This window comes from Bison bison, unplaced genomic scaffold (genome assembly GCF_000754665.1).
Source record: "Bison bison bison isolate TAMUID 2011002044 unplaced genomic scaffold, Bison_UMD1.0 scf7180017864309, whole genome shotgun sequence".
In the NCBI taxonomy this organism is placed as follows: domain Eukaryota; kingdom Metazoa; phylum Chordata; class Mammalia; order Artiodactyla; family Bovidae; genus Bison; species Bison bison.
In genome coordinates, this window is record NW_011494881.1 from 9,195,030 (window position 1) to 9,201,480 (window position 6,451).

Below are 6,451 nucleotides of genomic sequence, written 5' to 3' on the forward strand. Positions count from 1 at the left end.
GAACCCAGGACTCCTAGGCCAGGGCATTGGCCACTCTAAGGCATGACCAGCCCTTCATCTGACCCTCAGCACTGGTGAGGTCAGGTGTAGCTGCCACCTCTCTGGCCCCTGGCTCAGAGCTGCAGAGAGAGCTGGGGTTCCTTTCAAAGAAGTGAGAAGAGACGCAGAATTAGTATTGGTAAATTATGCCAGAACCCTTGCATGTACATTATTATTATTGCCCCCATATATTCTAAAATAATCCCTGTAAATAATTATAAAAATAAATCTCAGTGACAAATTCTTTCTTTTCTTTTCTTTCCAGGAACACATTTATTCATCCTAATCTCTTCATGGGTAGGACAAATTGGAGCACTGGGTAGTGAATACAATTTGCAAATAGGCAATATAAGTAGAGAGAAAATTAATATGTATTCCTCAGCACTCTAAAAGGAGAGGAAGAACATTAATAGCCATTTCCTTGCAGATATAACTTTGAAAATGTTATTTCTGATCCATCAGCGTGGGGCTCCATATGAGGAAAATGGTTACAACGTGACAAGAAGTGATTAGATGTGAAATGGCATCTTCCTGGCGCTCCTCCCGTCTCTTTATCCTGTTCTTACTGGGACTTAGGAGGAATTCTGTGTTATTTTGTTCAGCAGATCACAGCGCTGGCCTGGGGTCTGCTGCTCATTGGCTGGGTGACCTTGGGCTGTTTCCTTTCACTCTCCCAGCCGTGGTTTCCACAGCAGTAGCTGGAGCAGATGACGTCTGAAGCCACAGTGAGTTTGGATGATTACAAGTCCTCACTGCTTGAAGTACCTGAGAAACATAAGAGATGCTAGGGCACCACCTACTGAATCAGAATCTTAATTTTCTGAGTTCATATACTTTTTTTTAAAGTGACATGCCTGACATCTCATAATTTAAAAAAATTTTTTTACTGAGGTGTAATTGATTTACAGTGTCACGTTACCTTCAGGTGGTGTTTGTTGTTTAGTCGCTTAGACGTGTCCCAACTCTTGCTACCCTATGGACTGTAACCTGCCAGGCTCCTCTATCCATGGGATTTCCTAGGCAAGAATATTGGAATGGGTTGCCATTTCCTCCTGCAGGGGATCTTCCCGGCCCAGGGATCAAAACTGCATCTTCTGCATTCACAGGTGGATTCTTTACCACTGAGCGGCCAGGGAAGCCCAGTTTCAGGTATACAGCAAAGTGAATCTCATATGCAAATACATATGTTCACTCTTTTTAAGATTATTTTCCCATATAGGCCATTACAGAATGCTGAGTAGAATTGCCTGTGTTATACAGTAGGTCCTTATTAGTTATAATTTTATATATAGTAGTGTGAATGTATCCATCCCAATCTTCCAGTTTTTCCCTCCCCCTTCCTTACCTCCCAGTGACGGTAAGTTTATTTTCTATATCTGTAACTTTGTTTCAGTTTTGTAAATAAGTTCATTTTTATCCTTTCTAAAGATTCCCTATATAAGCAATATCGCATGATATTTGTCTTTCTCTGGTGAATTCTATATATATTAATTGAAGTTGGGAGAGGTTTTTCCTCTAAGTGGCAGAAACTCGTCAAGCCAAGCTGGGATTCTGGAAGGGTCACTGGGCCTTAGACCCTGCTCCCTTCTTCCCCACTGGCCAGTATAAAGTTGAAGAGTGTCGTCTGGTCAAGGATTCCTTTCCCTTTCCGAATCTGAACCCCTGTCACCACATCAGGGATGACTCTCTTTTGCGCTCAGCTAAGGACCTGGAGTGTCTGGCAAGTTCCAGGCAAATTGGGGAATATGATTTGTTTTTCACTGCTGTCTTCAGGATTTGTGAAAATAATGCTAAGACATCAGCAGATAGCAGTCTCATTTGTAAATTCTTATTTTTTTCCCTGGTGGTCTCCTCCTATCTTGTCTTTAATTACAAAAGTAGTAAGTGCAGGTCGCAGAAATCACAGAAGAAAAGCAGAAGCTCCTTCCCACACCCCTTCCCCAAACCTGCTCCCTTCTCTGCTCCTGGTGGATATTTGCACTTCAGTAGAGAGACAACAACAGAACCTTTTAAGATCTAAAGAGAAGGGAAATCGGAGGTGCTGAGAATTAAATAATAGTAATTATAATTAGGATACTAGTAAATAATAATAAACTAATATCTGTGCAATGAATACTCATGCCAGGCATTATGATGACATTTAATATACATGAAACAAATGAATTGTTCAGAACGGGAAAGCAGAGAGGTGTTCTGAAGTATAGATCATCCTCAAGTCGCCTCACTAGTGTGCACAAACTGCCAAGAGGGCCCTGGAAAACTCCCCTCTCTCCTATACTTCCCCAACCCCTTTTAGACTGAAATGAGTCTGCTTCAGCAACAAAGAGCATTTTGTATGCAGACATTCTGCCTTCTTTTTTTTTTAATTGAAATCTGAATGTGGTGAGTCTGAACTAGGGGCTGGGGTGTGATTAATTACAGCAGCCATCTTAACCTGCTCAGAGGCTGGGCCTGAAAAAAATGAGGCCAGGCCGAACAGAAATTCAGTTAAGGATAGGGAGGAATGTGAATAAAACTTTGTTAACTGGCCCCTGTCTTTCTTTCAGCTGCTGATGCATGGAGTTGGAAGATTTAAGGAATCAGTTCCTGTTTCTCTGGTTCTGGCCGACCCTAGAATCAACTCCCTTGATTGGAAATAAACAGGATTTTCCTTTCTGTCCCCAGGAATGTGACGGAGGAAGGACTCTAGGGGAAAAGGCCTCGTCTGCCAAAGAATAATAATAATAACAAAGATGACAGTAGGAATAAAATATCGCCCTCTTCATGGAGGGCAATAAGGAAGTATCCCGTTATATGTGTTGAGCCTTCTCACTCTCCGTATACATATGTTAGAACTTCAGAATGTAGCCCAGGTTTGATTTGAACTTTCTGTCCTGTGGCTGTCTTGAGTGTACTGAACAAATTGGGCTACATGTCTCACCTTTGGTTTCAGAAAATAGGACCCCAATTACAGCACTTCGTGTTGACATAGTACCTTAAATGCCTGAGTATGAACCTCTTTCCTGGAGGGTGTGTCTGTGTCATGAGTGCCCCCAGTGCCCGGCATGGGGCCTAGCCTTTGGAAACTGGGGCAGAGGGGCTGTGATAATAAATGGGTGAGGCAGAGAGTCCTCCAGCTCCCTCTCTCTTGGCTGAGGAATGGGATGAACCCGGATGACTGCATGAACCTTCCCTTCCCCTTGGTGCTCCTGGGGCAGGGAAGGAAGAGCTTTATGCAGGGAGAAACCCCAAGAAGACTCAGCCTCTCTGTTGATTTCTGCAAACTCCTTGTGTTCTGAAGGAATCATTTGCCCACTTCTGGGCCAGCTGTATATGAGTTTGCTCTCTCCCCTCCCAAGGGGAGGTCCATGTTACCTGAAGAAACTTACCTTTTGCTATTTCTATTAAATTTCCCTTTTTCGTTAAGAAGGTGATGAGGTAGAAGAATGTCCCTGCCCTGCTCACTCTTCTGATCTTCCTTGGTTCAGAGATACAGATAATTTTTCTCCTTCTCCTCTCCCTCCCGCTCCTTCTCCTTGTTCCTCTGTTCTGAAGACTGACTTCCCAAAGCTGAGGGGAGTAAGGAGAGGTGAATCCAGTCTGTTCCTAGAGGAGCCCTCCTCCACTACGTTAAACAGACTTTTACTCTGCTGAATAACTTTCAATAGCTCCCTATTGTCATCAGTTTACATTTCTAACATTAAAGCCCACTTTAACATGAGCTGTCTTGAACTTTGTGCTTTGTGATTTCCCAATGCTCTCTCCCCGGAGTCAAATAGCCTTCCTAGTGTGTTCACTTAGTGGAGACGAGTGGTTGGAGAGGCATTTGAGGCAAAACCAACAGCCAAAAGGCAAGCAGAGGAAAGGAGGCCGGAGAGGCAAAGGTTGATGGGATATAAAAGGTCTTGAGGGACGTAAGTATGATGATTGGGGCTCAAGATTTGGGGCTGTATTATTAGACTGGGAGGAGGTCATTGAAAGATTTCAGGTAGGGTCAAATCCAGCTTTTAGAATGATAGCTGGGGCTAGGTAGAGAAGGGAACTGCAGTGAGGGGGTTTGGAAAAGTGGCAAAGACCCCTGCTGACTTCGGTGTCATTGGTGGATAGGGTCTGTAGAACAGACTTTCTGTGCTCAGAAGACATAGCCATGTATGGAGGCAGGGGCATGGATGAAATGACCTTAGGCACCCTCCCCCTGGTGGGAGGCAAGAGTGGGGTTCCAGTTTCGTTTCTGAGTAGGTTTCAGTTTATTTCCACATGTTGTCTCCTTTGGGTCAAAGCCCTTTTAGGAAGGCCAAGGGGAAAGGTCCCCGGGGAGGGCAGAGTATCACTTCCTCTTTTTTCAGGCAGGAAAGGCAGACAAAAGTGGACAATGGACCAGAGAGGGTGCGTCCAGCAGAGAAGGAGGGAGGAGCCGGAGGGGCTGGCCCAGGGCAGGAGGCCTCGGAAGATTCCCTTTGATCCCCCTTATCTCTGGAGGGCAAGCTTGCTTATTTGGCCAGTGGGGCCTTTTGTTGCAGCATTTCCTGGAGCCCCCCAAAGTAAACACAACCAAGTCTGTGTTCTTACAGCTCTACTTTACTGTGTCTGCTCCTTCCAACAGAGAGAAAGAGCAGGCGGGTCAACCCTCTGAAGTCACCCCCACTCATCAGAGTGCTGACAATAAAGATGCATGTTATAGTGCGTTAGCGCCACGCTGGAGAGAGAACTGTGATGGCCACAAAATGCTGAACCACCATCGCAATCATCATCATCAACTGCACAACTAGGGCTTTCTAAGACCTAAGGTTTAGATCTATGGAGTGATAAAACAGGAACAATGAAAAGGCCTGTGAACACCCTCTTTGATGGAGGTGGGAAGCTACAGTCATCAATAAGTCTACTGAACTGAGGTACTTGCAATGCTCATGAGACCTGGAGTCTGGTGTGTCAGGAGTCAGTTTTCCCTTCTCTGTTCAAATAGTGCTTATGGCCACTGGTATGAAAGGAGCAGGGTGGAAAGGCTAGTTACCGCTGGGCTGGCTCTCAGTTGCAATAGGGGATGGGTGATACATGAAACTGAACTGGAATCTGGTAATTTTTTTGCCAGCAAAAGTCTGTTCAGTCAAAGATACGGTTTTTCTAGTAGTCATGTATGCATGTGAGAGTTGGACCATAAAGAAAGCTGAGTGCCGAAGAATTGATGCTTTTGAACTGCGGTGTTGGAGAAGACTCTTAAAGAGTCCCTTGGACTGCAAGGAGATCCAACCAGTCAATTGTAAAGGAAATCAGTCCTGAATATTCACTCAATATTCAGCTGAAGCTGAAACTCCAATACTTTGGCCACCTGATGCAAAGAACTGACTCATTTGAAAAGACTCTGATGCTGGGAAAGACTGAAGGTGGGAAGAGAAGGGGACCACAGAGGATGAGATGGTTGGGTGGCATCAATGCCTTGATGAACATGAGTTTGAGTAAGCTCCGGGAGTTGGTGATGGACAGGGAAGCCTGGCATACTGCAGTCCATGAAGTTACAAAGAGTTGGATGCGACTGAACTGAATAGCTTTGTGCATCCTGGTGATGAGGTGTGAAGGCAAAAACAGGCATGGAGAAAACTGGGGCCCTTTCAGTGGAGGACAGGCATGAACATCCATTTGCGTGTCCACAGGGCCTGACTTTATCCAGACAGGAGGCAGCAGAGGCCCCCCTTCACCTCCAGATGCGGGGAAGATGTGTGTGGGGAGCTGACTCCTCCAATGACTTGCAGCCTCACATTTAACATTTCCCTGTGAGATTAGAGAATAAATTTGGGAACAGCATTTGGCTCTTCTTCCTGGGGAGTATTCCTGTCAAGTAGGGTGCTACTAGCTGAGCCAGTGCTTTACTTACAGAAAAATTCAATTTCTTCTTGCTCCGCATGCAAACGGAAACTCCATCAAGTATCCTTTCAATCTCTTAACTATTCCCCTTCCCTCATCCCCTCAAAGTTGGGGAGAGGAGTTTCGGCCCAGATGCCCCTCCTCCCTGCAGTTGAGGACAATTGTGTAATCCGGATTGTGACACAGAGGAAAGTCCTACCTCTCCATGCTCCTGGCTAACGGCTCAGATGGGGAGCTCGTGATGGGAGGCCTCCCCACTCCACTATCCTCCAGTTCGCCCCCACCAACGCGGCAGGGCTCTGGGCGTGAAATGGGAGACTATCCCTGTTGTCTTGACCCCTCCTGAACGATAGGGTCCTGGGACCCCCGGGGTGGGGCGCCGAGAAGCCAGGCGGTTCGCCCGCGCCCCCGCCGAGGGTGGGGCGCAGGAGCGGCGGGCACCTGTTGCGGCGCGCGGGGCGGTAGCTGAGGCTCACCTGCGCGAGGCCCGGCCCCGGGCGGGCGGCGGGCGCACAGCTGAGCCGAGGTTCCGACGCTCGGTCCGCGCCTCGGGCTTCCGCCGGGTCAGCTGACC

General features: G+C 46.8%; 1 long non-coding RNA gene across 1 annotated transcript; it reads left to right on the top strand.

The window, feature by feature from the left end:
* Nucleotides 1-448: 448 nt before the first annotated feature.
* LOC104997534 lies at nucleotides 449-3,733 on the top strand. Its single transcript, XR_826338.1, has 3 exons — nucleotides 449-764; nucleotides 1,146-1,188; nucleotides 2,586-3,733. It is a non-coding gene; the product is annotated as an uncharacterized LOC104997534 (long non-coding RNA).
* The last annotated feature ends 2,718 nt before the right edge of the window (nucleotides 3,734-6,451 follow it).